The sequence below is a fragment of the Elephantulus edwardii genome, unplaced genomic scaffold (genome assembly GCF_000299155.1).
Source record: "Elephantulus edwardii isolate Elephantulus edwardi_28Jun2011 unplaced genomic scaffold, EleEdw1.0 scaffold00009, whole genome shotgun sequence".
Classification (NCBI taxonomy): Eukaryota; Metazoa; Chordata; class Mammalia; order Macroscelidea; family Macroscelididae; genus Elephantulus; species Elephantulus edwardii.
The window spans coordinates 17,548,102-17,565,958 of NW_006399759.1; the positions used below are offsets into that span (position 1 = coordinate 17,548,102).

General features: G+C 43.2%; 1 pseudogene; it reads right to left on the reverse strand.

The window, feature by feature from the left end:
• Window positions 1-7,883: 7,883 nt before the first annotated feature.
• Window positions 7,884-10,401, reverse strand: LOC102877049 (annotated as a pseudogene).
• Between the last annotated feature and the right edge of the window lie 7,456 nt (window positions 10,402-17,857).

The following is a 17,857-nucleotide window of genomic DNA, read 5'->3' on the forward strand; positions in this document are numbered from 1 at the left end:
GCACATAACAACAACAACAACATGTCAGGGTTTTATTTTTCCTCTCCCTACATATTTCCTCTGTATGCTGAGCAAATTATTTGAGAAACTGGACTCTCTGTAGAGGAACGTGGCATCAGGATTAGAGTGAGACTCATCAATAATCCGTGTTATGCAGATGACACAACCTTGCTTGCTGAAAGTGAGGAGTACTTGAAGCACTTCTTGCAGAAGATCAATGAATTCAGCCTTCAATATAGATCCCATTTCAATGTCAAGAAAACAAAGATTCTTACCATTAGACTAATAGGCAACATCATGATAGATGAAGAAGAGAATGAAACTGTCAACAATGTCATCTTACTTGGATCTACAATTAACACCATTGTACTAGCAGTAGACATATTGTACAGGGAAAGTCAGCAGTTAGAGACCTCTCCAAATTATCAAGAAGTAATGATGCTGAGGACTAAGATGTGTCTGATTCAGGTCATGGTTTTTCCAATCACTGGCTATACATCTGAGAGCTGGCAATAGGGATGACAGCAGAAGAATTGATACCTTTGAGCCGTGGTATTGGAGAAGAGTGCTGAACAAACAAATAAGTCTTGGAGAGGGTGCAACCATCGTGCTCTTTGGAGACAAAGATGATTAGGCTTTGCCTCACATACTTTGGCCATGTAGCTAAGAGGGGCTATAGCTTGGAAAGGGGCATGATGCTCAGAAAGGTAGAGGGTCTGCAGAGGGAAGGTGGATTGACACAGCAACTGTCACAATGGGTGCTAATGTGTCAGATGGCACAGGATAGGATGGGGTTCAAATCTGTTGTCCACAGGGTCTCTATTGTTCTTTCTAAGCTTGACAGCACCCAACAACAATAACTGAGCAAAGAAGAAAGAGGAACAGCCAAGATGTCCTGATAGAACTAGTCCAAAAGACTAATGGGCTATGTGAACCTCAATTTTTATCACCCTGAGACCAGAACTAAATGGTGCCCAGATACCACCCTGGCCACTTTAAAAGGGATTACAGTGAAAGATTCTGCAAGAGTAGAGAAAAAACTAAAAAACATGAACATGGTCAGGTTTATTAGTCCAACAGAAACTGGTGGAACCCCCAAGACTTAGACACTCTTGGGACCCAGAACAAAGTTCACCCCCAGGGCTCAACTTTCAGCCAAACAATAGACAGGCCTATAACGAGACTAATAAAACACTCACTTCTGAGAATAGTCAGCCATGAAGGTCAAACAGCAGCAAATGCCAAAGGCAAAGCCCTAAAGTCAGGAAGGGATGAGGTAAAGGAATGGGAATTACAGGGAAGAAAGGAAGAAAGTTTGATTACACCGTGGGCATTGCAATCAATATTCTAAAATAGCCTGTGTATCTGTGTATGAATGGTTGAATGAAAAACCAATTTGCTTTGTGAACTTTCACTCAAGTCACAAAAAAGGGGATAAAAACCCCAAACAACTCTAAGTCAGATGGTCCAAATGGACAAAAAGCTAGAGAACTTTGCCTGAAGGCTTGTATGTATACACTGCAGGCCATATCCCTAAGGAAACTCAATTGATTGACTGCTAGATGCAGATCTTAGCATGGAAGTATACGTTAAATCATCTCCTCATGGCATTGGGGAGTGGGGGTGACTACTACTGTTGACTGTCAAACCGGAGAATCATGGGCAGCCAAGGACTCAGACAACCTCAGTCACCACACCTCCCATGGCAGTCAGTTCTGCCTCAGCCTGGGCCCTTGTCACTGTCTTCACTGGCTGAGAAACTGCCCTTCCTTCAGGAGCTCCTTAATGAGTCTGTTCTTGGGTGGTTGTACTCCATCCACCTGGGCTCATTCCAGCATCAGCCGAGCCCAGTGTGAGGTTCTAGAGGGAGGCTCTTACTCTCTCTTGTGTCCGTCTGCCGGCCTGCCATTGAGACTGTCCTGCAGAGTCCTTCCCAAGGAGCATGCTCTCCCTCTGGGCCTCTGGACTAAGGGTTCTCTGAGAGGGATCTGGTGCTGGCTTAGGGGCTTTGAGCAGGGGAGGATGGAACACTAAAGTGAGGTGGGTCTGACTGAGGGGCGCCCTGTGCTGCCAGAGCAGGGCAGGTGGGCTTGGCCAGGATTCACAGATCTTCATAACCGCTCTCTGTACTTAGCATTCTCGGATATTTTTAGTAAGGTTAACACCTCCTTGGCTGTGATTCACTAGTAGGCTTGACAAAGATAAGCATTTTTTAAAATCGCAGTGGGATGGCGAGGTTTCCTAGTGTTTCTGCCTGTTCTGTTGGGGTAGGGATAAGGAGGTGTTATCCAGCTTAGAGTTTCTACCAAGAACTATATGTAGATGGGGTGGGAGTTGGGGCTGAGAAGGTGAGTTGAGACAGGCAGGGGTCTCAGGAGTGTGTGTTTTAAGGATGAGAAGCTTGGTTTCCAACACGGGGCTATTTAGCCAAGACAAAGCCAGACCTCTTCCAAGTAGTTTCAGGTGTTCTGGAAGGATGTTCCTGAGTGAGTGTGTGCACATACAGTGATGTGACATTGTGACAATGTCAGGGAACACTGTGACATTGTGAAGAGGTCTTCACGGCCTCTTTGCTCTCCTCACTGTATCTTAATTCAACAGCACTTGGAGAGATCCTTCTGTAGATCAGGCTCCGTGTTGTGAGGGTCTGTTTACTCACTCACTGCTCACTGTTCACTCACTGTTCACGTGTTCATCCATCCTCTAAGCATATATGTTATATTGGTTATTTTTATTTAAGCCTCTTGTTTAGAGGAGGGCCTTTGTATTTACAAGTTTATTGTTATTATATTTTGGAGGAACATCCTTCATAGTGATACAGCACTCTTCTGTCAATATGCAGTACTGAGGTAACCTGGGGTTGCTGTGATGCTGAACCTTGTGCCATTGGGGTGTCAAATGTCATAATGGTTACCTATGGTGGGCAGTGCTTGGTGGGGCTCTCAGTTAGGTTTGGAAGTAGGAGTGGCAACCACTTCCTAAACCACATGCCTCAGGAAACTCTATGAACTTGGAGAAATGACAATAGTTATAGAAAGGCTTCAGGTCTTTTGTTCATAGGGTCACTATGAGTCATGCCCAACTCGACGGCAATCAACAACAAGCCTATGTGGGCACCTGCCTTGGTGCAGGCTCTGAGCTAGGTGTTGGGTGATACAGGCAAACCAAACAGAGTGCCTCTACCAGGGGCTTTGTTCTTACGGAGAAGAGGGGTGATGCCTCAGCAGCAAGAAATGTGGTAGAAGTGGAAGTGCAGACTGAAAAGCAGAGCAGTGAGGGGATTCCACAGATGGTAGACCGGGAGGTGGGAGGGCAGCCCAGAGTAAAAGGCGGTAGGGCAGGACCTTACAATGTGGCTGAACGGAGCGACATTCTAAGCAGAGTCAGCAGGCTGGCATGCATAGAGATGGCACTGCAGAGCCAGCAGTGGTCCTGGAAGGCTTGAGAGGTGAGGGGTCCTGGCTGTTCCTCATGAATTCACTGCCTCCCTTCACCTCAGCCCAAACATTACACCTGGGGGAACTGAAAATGGCCCTTCTACCCCAACAGCATCCCCATCCTGGGCTCCGCCCCAGAGCTCCATCACTACGTAAGACTGAATTCTCATAATTTATTCAAAAAAGTACAACGATGAAACAAAGAGGAGAAAACTCCAGAGTAGGCAAAAGATTCACTTACTGTATCCTATAGATAGATAGCTTTTATATAGGAGAATTCAACAAGAGGAAAGGAAATACTTAAGCAGTAATACAAATAAAATAAAACAGAATGCATGCCACATTTTCAGAAGAAAATATTTTGTTAGTTGACATACACTAATGTTTTTATTATTGTCTTCTCATGGTCACCATCACACCACTTCCCTTCCTTGCTGCCCTCAGGCTCCAGACCCCAGAGAAGCTCCAGTGTTAAAGAGAAAATCTAAAAGGCTGTGGACCTGTTAGCCATTGGCGTAGGAGGCAATCTGAGTAGGACAGAGAGCTGGATCTGGGAACGAGGAGGCTGGTTCCAATATTTTCTTCTTTGTGACCTCAGGCAGGTTGTTTCTCTTTCTGGGCCTCAGCTTCCCCATAGTGAATGGGCAAATGTGTAATAGTCTTCTTTACTTGCCCTACAGTTAACAGTGTGACACAGGAATCTCAGGAATCTGATAAATGTCGAAACATGCGTCTATTCTTGTTATTCTCTCCGGACACTGCCGCATGGAGAGTTCCAGCATGTGCAGAGCACCCTCTCCTCACCTCTTGTGGATTCTGTCTCTGCCTTCTGGGAGCACCACCTGGGACCTTCATCTGCCCTGCTTCTCCCTCCAAACACAAGGCTGGGGTCGGGGAGGAAGGGACTGCCAAGGTGGATCTAGCATGGGAACAAGGTGAGGAAAATGGTTCCCTACGTCTGAATGTCATCCAAAGTTCTACTTAACTTCCCAACTTACAAATGGAATGGTGGCCTGGCCATCACCTGATACTCACCCATGGGACCACCTGCCCCCATTTCTCTTTCTGACCAATACTCAGGATTTACAAAACTACTTCCAAGAGCCACTCTGGGTCAACTTCTGTATCAATGGCTATGCACATGGCTTCCTGGGCCTGGTTGTGAACCCCGAGCTGTCAGGTGGGAGCAGGCACAGTCTGTGCGGTTAGGTGGCACAAGGTCACAGACAACTTTGATACAGGCCACCCCAGTGTCTGTCTATACTGCTGTGGCTTCAGTCTCAGAGCCTGGCATTTATATTCCCTAAAAAGCCTCAGAGATGCCTTGTAACCTTTCGGGAGCTTATTCACAGTTTAAAAATAGCAAGCAGTGCACAGCTTGGGTGTGAAGGAGTTTGGGAGCAGGCTTCCCTCAGCAGGTGAGGAAAGCTACAGCCAGGTGTGGGCTCAGGTGAGAAGGGGCAATGTAGAGCTGGACATGATGTGCAGCCAGAGGGACCTGAGGTCCATCCATCCATCCATCCATCCATCCATCCATCCATCCCTCCCTCCCTCCCTCCCTCCATAGATTCCAGGAGCACTCACTGAATACCTCTCTGGTACTGGGGAGACAACCTGGATAGACCCAACCGCCACCTTGAAAAACTCAAAAGCAGACAGGCCCAGTGACATGGTAATAATTTCAAGACTTAAGGCATCAGAGCAGAGGTGTAACTCCGGCAAGCTTAGGGCAGTAATTCTTGTCCCAAAGGAGCTGGCTTTTGGGCAGGCCCTAATGGCAAACTGGGACTTGTCTAGGAGCCAGATGGTAAGTTGCAAAGAGAACTGGCAGCACCCCCACCCCGACTTTCTGCATCTCTTTTTGGGTTTTGTTCTGCAAAACAAGAGGCTGGGCTAGACTAGCTCTTACTGCCCCCACAAGATCTGTGTTAATTCTTCCTGCACTTCCCAAGTCACACACTGCAGATGTGCATGGTCAGTTCTGTGTCCAGCCCTGGCCCGAAAGGACATACATGAGTTTATACCATGACCTTTAGACATTACTGTACTTCTCATACATCTTAACTCTTCCCAAACTCAACAAGCCTCAAAAAGCCCCCAGACTTCCTGCTTCTGCTCCTAGTACCCCAGCCTCTGTACTCAGATTCCTAGATTGGAGCTTCTGGTCACTGGTGGCCTGCCTTTCTCAAGTTTCAAAATAGTTAGGTGTGTTCCCCAAAAGGCTCGCCTTGCACACCCTTCCCTCAAAGCCAGGAGGGCCCTGTCTGTCTCCTTAGGGTATGGGAAGCTTTGTGTCCTGGGATTGCCTGACTCTAGCTTGACTTTTACTGTAGACGAACTCCCTTCTCATTCTAAAGTCAGCATAATATCAACAGTGTGGCCTTGCTCCTATTTCAGGTTTTACCTCTGCATCTTAACTCTATGTAATAGAATTCAGGGCTCTTCACCTCATCTCCCCCTTCATCCCTCTTCATGCCAGCACAGTACCTGACCTGGGTCACGCACTCAGGACTTCTGACAAGTGGGAAGTGAATGGCAAAGGAGGCTCCTTGTCCAAAGCTGTGGCCTGCCTCTCACCTTAGAGCTAATATTAATGGTTAATACTCCAAAGACCTCGTAGTAGATTACAAGTGCAAAATGAAGAAACTGAGGCACAGAAATATCAAGCAACCAAAGAAGAGTGAGAGAAAGTACCCAAGCAGGTTCAGATTCCTCAGAACATTGAACAGGCTGTCCCAAGCTAACCTCTCATCCCATTATCTTCTCCCACCTTCTGCAGCTCTTGCTACTCAAAGCCCTTTGAGTTACCCCGCTTACACCCCCCTTCACATTTTTAAGTTAGCTCCACATACCCTTACTACACACCCCTGTACAGTTTCATTTTACTTGGAACCACAATCAATACCAGTGGTAGATATGTTGCACTGGAAAAATCTGCTGTCAAGAACCCCTTTAAAATGCAAGAAAGCAATAATATAAATGCAAAGCAGGAGTGGCATCCACTTCTGCAATAGCTTGCCTCTGGAAACCCTATGAACCTGGAGAAAGGATGAAAGTTATCCAAGTGTTCAGGTCTTCAATTCATAGGGTCGCTATGAGTCGCCTACAACTCGACAGCACTTAACAACAAGGTGCACCTGATCCAAACCACATTAGTCTCAATTGGTTCATATCCATGTGAAAGTTGGACAATGGATAAGAATGACTGGCCAAAGGATAATCAGTGCCACTGAACTGCAGTGCTGGTAAAGAGTTTTGAGTATCTCATGAACTTCCAAAAGAACACACAAGTCTACCTTAGAAGAGATGCATTCAGGGTGCTCCTTAGAGACGCAAGGATGGTGAGATGTTGCCTCACATACTTTGGGCATATAATCAAAAGGGACTAGTTGTTGGAGAGAGACAGCATGATGAAAAAGGCAGAGGGTCAGCAACAATTAGGAAGACTCAAAAGGAGATAAATTGATACAAAGACTGTGGCAACAAGACATATAGGAGATAATGAGGATAATGCAAGATAAGCAACGTTTTGATATGCTGATCACAGAGACTCTGTGAGTCATAGTTGATTCAGTGGCACCTAACAACAATGTACATCTTCACTACCAACTGGTCTCAGGCTGGTGTTGAAAGGAGATATAAGTGACTACTGAGTCCAGGTGGACAGTAGCTTCATCCAAGAAATACTAAGTCAGAAGGAGAGAGGAGGATGCGTGCCAGCAAGCAGCTGCTCAGCAGTGTCTGCTTCATGGATTTCAAAGTAAGATGGATGAAAGCAGATGAACACCTATTTTGTTGCTATTGTGGTTATTAGGTGCTGTCAAGTCTCATGCAACTCATAGTGACACTATGAACAGCAAATCTGAACCCTGTCCTATCCTGGGTCATCCTTACATTTCCTGATACACTAGAGCCCATTGTGGCAGTCACCGTGTCAATTGACCTGGTCAAGAGTCTTCCTGTCCTTCACTGACCCTCAACCCATCGAAGCACCATGTCCCTCTCCAAGGAATAGCCCCTTCTAGCAACATTGCCAAAGAAGGTGAGGCAAAGCCTCATTATTCTTGCCTCCAAACAGCACTCCAGCTGCACCCTCTCCAAGACATATTTGTTTGTTCTTTTGGCTGTCCATGGGATGTTCAGTGCTCTTCTCCAACACCACAGCTCAAAGGCATTAATTATTTTTCTGTCATCCTTATTCATTGTCCAGCTTTCAGAGCATTGCAAGTAATCGGAAAGACCATGGCCTGAATCAGATGCACCTTAGTCCTCAAACTGACATCATTATTCCTCAATTATTTGGAGAGGTCTTTAACTGCAGATTTTCCCAGTGCAATGTGTCTCTTTATTTTCCGACTGCTGGTACCAAGGGTGTTAATTATGGATCCAAGCAAGATGAAGTTGTTGACAGTTTCAATCTCTTCTCCATCTCTCTCTCTCTCGCTCCTTTCTCTTCTTTCTCTCCTTCCTTCCTTCCTTCTTTCCTTTCTTCCTTCCTTTTCTTGAAGGGGGGAAGCAGTGTAATGTTTCTCTGCATCTTCATAAAAATGAAATTGACTCAACATATTTATAGTACATTGTGCCCTGTAGCATTTCTGTGTATCTAAATGAAGCTCCAGGCTTTAAAAAGGCACATTAGAAATAAGCTCAAGTCATAGTGTTCTCAGGTAGAAGACCCACACTTGACTTACAGGCAGCGTTGGTGTCTATAATAAACAGAACTTTTGCCCCTAGCAACAGAACCGTCTTCAATCGCTCATTCATTTTCTCTGGAGGGTTTGCTTTTCTGAATCAACCACACTTCATTATTTCTATGAATTCATTTAAAAGGACTTTTGTAGCCTGCAGTACAGTAAACTTTTTCATCCAAAACTTTTCCTTCTTCCCTCAGAATGTTTGCTAATGTCAAAAGCTGTTCTTGGTTCTTTTGGGCACTGGAGAGACCGCACAAACACAGTCATCTCTGCTTTGTCTTCAATGAAGACATCTGACTCGGCAGGCTTGGGCGGATCACATTGCTGTTTGGAGGGGATGCGCAGGGAGGATAGTAATGGTAGACTCACTGAATGGGCCTGAGCCTGGCTGCATGTTAGCTTGTCACAGGAGCGGTCATCTTTACTTTGATCTCTTTCTCCGTTTTTTTAACCTTTGATGTAGCTATGGAGCTTTGTAAAGTTTGAATGGCCGAGTCCCAGTCCATAGATTCCACAGCCGTGTTGACCCACTTGGCGTAGTGACGGATCTCATAACTTCTGGGCTGGGGACCTGCGTCCTCTGGGTCACCTCCAGCCCGGCATCTCCAGGGCCTCGTGGTCGTGCCCTCGGTCACCCCCACATCGGTCTCTGGGACACCTCGGTCACTACTAGGGATGGCGCAGACAGAGTCAAGAGCAGATGCGCTTCGTGGAGAGCACGCATGCATGCGCCCGCTGCCTGCGGCTTGACCGCCCTGGGGCTGGCCCCAGGAATTTTTCTTTTCCTTGATATTGAGATGCAATTCATACCGAAGGCTATATTCCTTGATCTTCTGCAACAAGTGCTTCAAGTCCTCTTCACTTTCAGCAAGCAAGGTTGTGTCATCTGCATAATGCAGGTTATTGACGTCTTCTTCCAATCTTGATGCCACTTTCCTCTTCATAGAGTCCAGCTTCTAGCATAATTTACACAGCATTTAGATTGACTAGGTACTAAGAGAGAACACAACCCTGACACATCCCCTCCTTAATTGTAAACCATCCAGTGTTCCCCCACTCTGTCACACAACAGCCTCTTGGTCCAGATATAGTTTTCTCATGAGTACACTTGCCCTGGGATTCCCGTTCTTCTCAATGTCAGCCACAACTTGCTTTGATCCACATAGTCAAATGCCCTTACATAGCAAATAAAGAACAAATAGAAATTCATCTGATATTCTTTCTTTTCAACCAGGTCCATCTGACATCAGCAATGATATCTGTGGTGCCATAGCCTCTTCTAAATCCTGCTTGAACTTCTGGCAGTTCCCTAGCCAATTTTGAATGATCTTCGGCAGTATTTTGCTTGCATGTGATAGTAGTGATATTGTTTGATAGTCTCCATATTCAGCTGGATCACCTTTCTTGGGAATGGGAGCAAATATGGACCTCTTCCAATCCATTGGCCAGACAGCTGTCCTCCAAATTTCCTGACATAGACTGGTGAGCAAATCCAAGGCTGCATCTATTAATTGAAACAATAGGTATATCACAAATATCTTGGGCCCCCTTTCTTTCATCACAGATTTCTGGCTCAAATGGACAGCTCTTTTCCCTCTTGTCACCCTAAATCCTTGCCCATATTCCTTTCTGTGAGTTTCTTTCCTAAATATCCTCTCAGTTCCCAGCGAAATTCTGCATTCCTGAGCCAGGTGAGAGAAAACCGTCTTTGAAACAGTCTCAGAAGTGTCTCACTAACTACAGAAATGGAATTTTCTTCTTGTTATGATTAGTTGTTGAGTGGGCACCAACACATGCTGATCTCAAGTACAACAAAACACTGCCAGGTCCCACCTCATCTTTAAGAGCATTACTTTGCCCAAGTCCATTGCTGCAGCCTGCGGATATTGAATGCTTTCACCCTCTGGGTTCACCTTTCAGCACTAAATCAAGCAGTGTTTTGTTGGGACTCGTAGGGTTTTCATGGTTGATTTGGAAACTAGATCACCATACCTGTCTTCCTAGTCTGCTCTCGTCTGGAATCTCTGCTGAAACCTGCCCACCTTGGGTCACCTTGGTAGTACGATTAATATTGGTGTCCCAGCTTCCACAACATGCAAACCCACACAGTGAGACAGATTGTTAGGCAAACTCCTTAAGCTTCTGAAAACTGGGGCAGCAACCTCTTCACCTTTCTCTGCTCCTTTGAGACATTTCACAGAAACACTCAAAAGCCTTCTAGAAGGGAGCTTTTACTTCTATGTGATAGAACCACTCAATCACTCACTCATGGTTGTCAAGTTGGATCCAATTCATAGTTGAACCTCCAGTGGCTTCCAGAGGCTGTAAATCACACGAGAGGAGATTACCCAGAGAGCTGCTGGAGGATTGGAACTGCGGGAGAGGGGCCACCTTTAGGTTAGCAATACACGTCCCTGCTGACTATGTCACTAAGCAGAGTGACTCAGTCCCCCTTTCGTCCCTCCTTTGAATGCCTTAGAAACATACACTCAGGTAAAACTCCTGTGCATCCAGGAAAGAATTCTTTAGAAGACACACAATTGGCTTTATTTTATGCAAAATGGGAAAAGGATTGTATTATACTGCTGGAGAAACCAGAACAAAGCAATCTCAGTACAGACACGGCCCAGGAGAAAGCAGGACTGAGGGGTTTCAAGAAAGAGAAAACAAAAATAAAAATAAACCAGACTGACTTTGATTGAAGATACAGGTCTTTAGTCTGAAAGGTGAATTTTGTGAAGCACTCTTAGGAAATTTTAGAAGGCCAGGGATAGGATGTCTATCTGCTTCCAGAGAATGAAACATCGGGTCATCCCCAAGGAATGGGAATCAGATGAGCCTCAGAATTTGTGTCAACAGCACAGGCCCCAAAGGACAATGGGTAGTGAGTCGAGAGGGAAAATTACTTTCAACTTCCAAGCATATAATAAGACAATCAATTTCAATGCTATCTTAGACAAAGCGGTGTTTGACGGTATACCAGAAGTAAAACAAAAAAAGGAACTTAAAAAAGAGAAACATGTGAGGTAGTAGAATGAGTACATTTAATCCCAGGAGTGACTTTAAAAGGAAATTCCAATGAAGAGGCTAAGTAAGACCTAAAAAGCAGGTAGCCCCATTTAGATCCTTCCAGAAATTTATTGTTGTTGTTGTTAGGTGTTAGGGAACTGGTTCTAACTCAAAGCATCCCATGTATAATAGACGTGAATCACTATCCTGTCCTGCACCATCCTCAGACTCTGCTATGCTGATTTCGTTGTTGCAGCTATTTCTATATTTCTGTTTCAATCTGTCTTGTCGAGGGTCTGCCCCTTTTCTTGCTGACTCTGTACTTTCACCAAGTGTGAAGTTCTGCTCCAGGGACTGGTCTATCTTAGTAACATGTCCAAAGTATGTGAGATGAAGTCTTCACAAAGAGTATGATTAAACAATCCAGATGATCTTCAATACATGAGAAAGAATAATGTGGGTCTTCTTTCAATGACAGAAAAAAAGGCAGAAACAGCAGCAGCAGCAGCAGCAAGGAATAAGAAATAGGCCTGGTAAAAAGTCAGGGTCCAAGTGTGAGGCAAGTAAGATACAAGTAGCTTGAGGAGCTGATGACACTGGGGTGAGAAAAACCGTCTGCGTCATTGAGTGACTTTGGAAATACAACTCCTTCTGGAAAGGGCTAGCCTGGATAATATTTACTCTCATTATCATAATGAGAGTATGATAAAAACTATGTGGCAACTCATCTATAGACAAAGTCCAGGAGTAATAATTTAAAAATTACTGAATAGCCAGAACATGTTACACATTTGGCAAAGTAAGAGAAGTTGATAAAGTCAAAGAACTGCACAGGGTGCTTATTAAAGAACTTAATCATGTGAAAATCTATGTGGGGCTGAGCAGCTGAAGAGGTGTAGGGGCAGAAAGCACTTTGTTCTTCCTACAGAACCTGAAGTCAGCAGACACTAATGGAATATAACTTATAGAGAGGGTGAAACAAAGTACCTAATGTTACAGGGTATAGAGATAGAATACAGCCCTGACACACATCTTTTCCAATTTCAAACCATGCAGGGTTCCATTACTCTTGTTTGGACAACAGGATCTTGGTTTAGGTATAGATTTCATTTAAGCATAATTAAGTGTTCTGGAATGCCCATTCTTCTGAAAGCTAACCATAGTTTATTATGATCCACATAGTCAAACGTCTTTGACTATGAGTCAATAAAAAGCAAGCAGACAATCTTCTGATTTTTGCTGCTTTTAGCCAAGATCCTTCTGACACCAGAAATAATATCGCTGGTGCCATGGCCTCTTCTAAACCCAGCTTGAACTTCTGACAGTTCTCTGTATTGTTCTAATAATTTTGGGATGCTCTTCAACAATATTTTGTTTGCATGTGATATTGTTTGAAAATTTCCACTTCTATTGGAATATTTTCTTGGGAATGGGAACAAATATGCATGTCTGTCAGTCAGTTGGCCAGGTAGTTATTTCTGAATTTTCTGGTGCATACAAGTAAGCATGTGAAGGGCTGCATTTGTTATGTGGAACATGTCAGTTGGTATCTCATTCATTTCTGGGGCCTTATTTTTTGCCAATGCCTTAAGTGCAGCTTGAACTTCCTCCTTTATCATCATTGGCTCTATAGCATATACTATTTCCCAAAATATTTCAGTGTCAATCTTTTTTTTTATTTCTTCCACCTTCTTTTAATGTTTCCCAGATCTTTTGATTTTCTCATAGTGTCTCTCAGTATTGCAACTGTAAGCTTCAATTTGTTTTTCAGGTCTTTCCGTTTAAGAAATGTCAAATGAACTCAGGAGCAATGATTTTGAAAAATACTAGAGAACATTATGCTAAGTGAACTAACTCAGGCTCATGAGGACAAATATCACATATGACCATTATCGTCAAAACTGAAGGATAACTAGTAAGATGGGTATGGATATCCAAAAAAGAAGGGGAGCAGAGGTTAGGGGTGGGGAAGGAATCACAGGGTTGCAGAGTTTGGTGGGTGGAGGGAGGGGGATAAAGGAATTAAGAAAGGTCCAGTGGGAATCTGAAAAGATGGGGTAATAGTAGGCATAGATCAATGGTGGTGCTTTTGTTGATTGCCTTTGAGTTGAGCAAGACCCATGAACAAAAGGCCTGAAGCCCTTCTACAACCATCGACATGTATCAATGTTCATAGAGTTTCCAGAGGCATGTTATTTAGGAAGTGGATGACCTAGTGGCAAAAAGCTGCGATGCAACCATGAAGGCCACCAGCTGCTCTATGGGAGAAGGATGGGCAATCTCCTCCTGTGCGATTAACTGCCTCTGAAAAGTCATTGAAGGGTCAACTATGGGTCAGTTTTGACTCTACGGTACACAACAACAACATACTGGTGAACACATCCAGAGCTGCATCTGTCAGATCTATGGTGATTAATTTTATAAGACATGATGTGTGGGAATGATGGTATGAAATACAATGTGAATGGGGGGAAAAAGAAGAAGAATCAGAAGGCCTTTCAGAATCCAAGCACTCAAAAAATAAACATCTCCCTCTTTTTTAAAAAATAAGTGTTGGGGAAAAATGTCAAGTTCTTCCTTTCTTTTTGTTCTCCCACACTGGCTTGCGCACATTCCATTATAATACTTTGCTTTGTCTTCTTGAGCTGCTCTTTGAAATCTTCTGCTCATCTATTTTACTGCAGCATTTCTATCTTTGCTTTGGCTTCTTAAAGGTCTAATTGAATTTTCAGAGTCTCTTCTTTTTTTTTATTTGTTAATTTCAATGAACATTTACAAAGATTTTGGATTTCCATTCATTCATTGTTGCACTTTTCTCCCCGCCCACCCCATCCCCACCCCCAGTTCGCTCTTCTCCTTGAAAAGCAAAAGAAAAAACTCCTTCATTGGTATACAATCCCCCCGCACAGCGCCCCCCCCCACCCCGAGTACACTCCACTCTGCAACCCTCATTCCGAACTCTTATGACAATCATAATGCCCAAAAATATATTACTTTTAAACTGTTCTCTCCCTCATTGGTTTCAATGCAGTATACATAATTTATCCCGTTTTTCTCAGTCTTACCCCCACCCTGATGCCAGCCTCATTCTACAACAGTGGCACCATACAGTATCTTCTGACATCTGTTTTTGTCTTTTCTTTCTTCTCTGTCTTTGTAATGACCTTTTGCTCTCTTCATGAATGCTGTCTTTAATCTCACAATTCATCTAGTCTTCAAGATTGGAGGGAGGTTCATCAACAACCTGCATTATATAGATAACACAACTTTGCTGGCTGAAAGTGAGGAAGACCTGAAGCACTTGCTGCAAAGGATCAAGGACTATAGCCTTCAGTATGGATTACATCTCAATATTAAGAAAACAGACATTCTCACCACTGGACCAATAAACAACATCATGACAGTTGGAGAAAAGATTGAAATTGTCGACGTTTTCATCTTGTCTTAGTACCAGCAGTCAGAAGATTAGGAGATGAACAGCATTGGGAAAGTCTGTCAGGAATCTCTCCAAAATATGGAAGAACAATGATATCAGTCTAAAGACTAAAGTGTCTTTAGGCCTGATTCAGGCCACAGACTTTCCAAATACTTGCTATGTATCTGAGAGCTGAACAATGAATAAGGATGATAGAAGAAGAATTGATACATTTGAGTTTTATTGGAGAAGAGTGCTAAATATCCCATGGACTGCCAAAAGAACAAATGGATATATGTTGGGGGAAGTGCAACCAGAACGTTCCTTAGACACAAAATTGATGAAGCTTTGTCTCATATATTTTGAACCTGTTGCTAGGTGAGGCTATTTCTTGGAAAAGGACATCATACTTGAAAAGGTGGAGGAGGGTCAATGAAGAAAAGGAAGACCCTTAACAAAATGAACTGACTTATAGAGACAAATACTAAGAAGTAAACTAAATGTATTACTTTTTTAAAAATCATGCATATTTTCCCTCACATTTTCCTTAATTGACATTATGTTTCATATAATCATGCCCATACATTGACAATATGTTTCATACAATCAGCCCCCCCACCCCCATTGATTATGTTTTAATCACCATTGGATTAGTCCCACCATTATCAGGTCTTTTTAGGTCCTTGCCAAATCGTTCCCATTTCCTTCACTCCCTCTCTCCATCCACCACATTGTGTGAGCCTGTGGTTTCCCTCCTATCCATTCTCACCCCTTTGCTCCCACCCATTCTCCCCTTGGATCCCCATACACGTTTTACCAGTTATCCTTCCATTTTTACAATAACGGTTTTGTGCAATATTTGTCCTTGTGAGACTGAGTTAGTTCAGTCAGCATAAATGTATTACTTTTCATAGCAGGAAGTCAACAGATACTGCTCAAAGTTAATAAACCATGAAATAAAGACCAAAGTAAGTTTAGCACACGGTATTAATCACTAGACCCGTAAATATCAATAGTTAAATTGGTTTCCTTGGGGTAGTGGAATTAGATTAGTCAGGAGAATTTTTTAATTTGTTTTGTTTTAGAATGACTTTATTGAAATAAAACTCACACATTATACATACAACTCATCCAGTTAAAATATTCCATTCCAATAATTTTTAGTTGATTTGCAGAGTTGTATAACTAATCATAGCAAAAAGAATTAGTTTATCCATTGTCATTCCCCATTTCTCCTTCCTCCTCCACCCTAGACAACCAGTAATCTACTTTTTGTCTCTATCGATCTGTCTGTTCTAGACATTTAATATGAAAGGAGTAATGCAATAAGTGGTCTTGGTGGTTGTCTTCTTTCACAAGTAAGATTTTTTTTATCAGTTGATTCTTTTGTTTTGCTTTATTATCTAAACTCCATAGCTACATTAGTATTCACTCTTTGCTTTGTAATGTTCTACAGATTTTGACAAATGCTAGTATCACATATCCATTATTACATGGCTTTCTGGTCTTGAAAATGTCCTATGCTCCTCCTAGTCTTCCTTCTCCCCTACTCACTCTTGGCAAACACTGATTTTCTTATTATCTCTATTGTTGTTGTTTGTTATATGCCATTGAGTCCGACTCATAGCTGATCCTCGTGAGAGTTTTCAGGGGCAGTAAATCGCACAGAAACTAGCCATCTTCTCCTGAAAAGCATTTGGTAGATTCAAAGTCCCTGCCTTCAGGCTGTCAGCCAGCCCCTTACCACTAGACCACCAGAACTCCCTTGACATCTCCGTACTTTTGCCTTTTCCAGAACATCACATTGTTAGAATAGACAGCATGAAGCCTTTTTAAACTGGCTTAGTTCACTCAGCAATAAGTATTTACAATTTCTCTACTTTTGTGACTTGTTAGGTCACTTCTTTTTATCACTGAATAATCCACCATTGCATGGACACACCATGGATTGTTTATCCATTCACCTACTCATAGGGGTCTTGGTTGCTTCTAGTTTTTAAGGATAAAGTTCAAAAGTATTATAAGGAAACATTTGATAGTAGGAGAAAAATCTAGATTGTTGATTATATATGTACACTGAAGTGGAATGGGGAAGGGACAGAAGGACTGGGGTTCCATTCCCCTAGTATATGTATGCATGTAAGTTCCCCTCCTATGTATGAGCCTGTAAGAGCAGAGGGCCCATCCCAATGAGCCCCAGTCCAGTTCATAACTCACAGTAGTTGTCTAAGAATTTTCATAAGTGAGTAAATGGAAACGACTACATGACGTTAATAAGAGTCTCCTTTCACACGCGAAGGAAAGGAAGAAAAGGAAGGAAGGAAGGAAGGAAGGAAGGAAGGAAGGAAGGAAGGAAGGAAGGAAGGAAAGGAGGAAAGAGAGAAAGAGAGAGAGAGAGAGAGACTTTTGCTACGGGTAAACCTAAGACTTCCCAAAGATTCTTGGGCTACTGGCTCCCAGATCTTGTAGCCTCTCCCTGGGGCACTTGCCCACAAAGGGAGCTCAGTACAGGTGAAAGGTCCCAGCTGTTGCCACCTCCCACACAGCTAGCTGCACCTCCAGCCAGTAGCAACTTCATACATGTGTAATCTGTGCAGTCCCCTAGAACCTCACACTTAGATGAACCACACACTCATTTCTTTGTCCCCTTGTCATTGTCTTAGAATTTGTAATCATTTTACAAACAATAGTGCTCCACATTTTTATTTTAGATTGGACCCAAATGACATAGCTGGTCCTGTTTATAGTGAACAACCCTCTTACATCCTGAGCATCACCTCCTGTCCTAGGCCCTGTGCTCATTCAACAGAGATGAAAAACCATACCAAACAATAGCCTTGCTCTGGAGCAACTCCCTGTCTGGAACAGGGAGAATGGCAAGGAAAAAAAATATGACTGTCGCACACCCAACAACTTCTCCGACAGGATAAAAAGGGAAGCCACGAACTGGGAAAAAGTGTTTGGTAATGACATGTCAGATAAAGGACTTATATCTGGAATTTATAAAATACTTGAGCACCACAAAAGATAAAGGTAAACAACCCAATTGAAAAATGGGCACAGGATATGAACAGACACTTCACCAAAGAAGACATTTAGATGGCTAACAAAAACATGAAAAAAGTTTCAAAATACCTAGCTCTAAGAGAAATGTAAAGAAACACAACCCTAAGATGTCATCTCACCCCAGTAAGAATAGCAAAATTTAACAGAACAGCAAGCAACAAATGCTGGCAAGGTTGTGGAGAAACTGGAACCCTTATTCACTGTTGGTGGAAGTGTAAAATGGTGCAACCACTGTG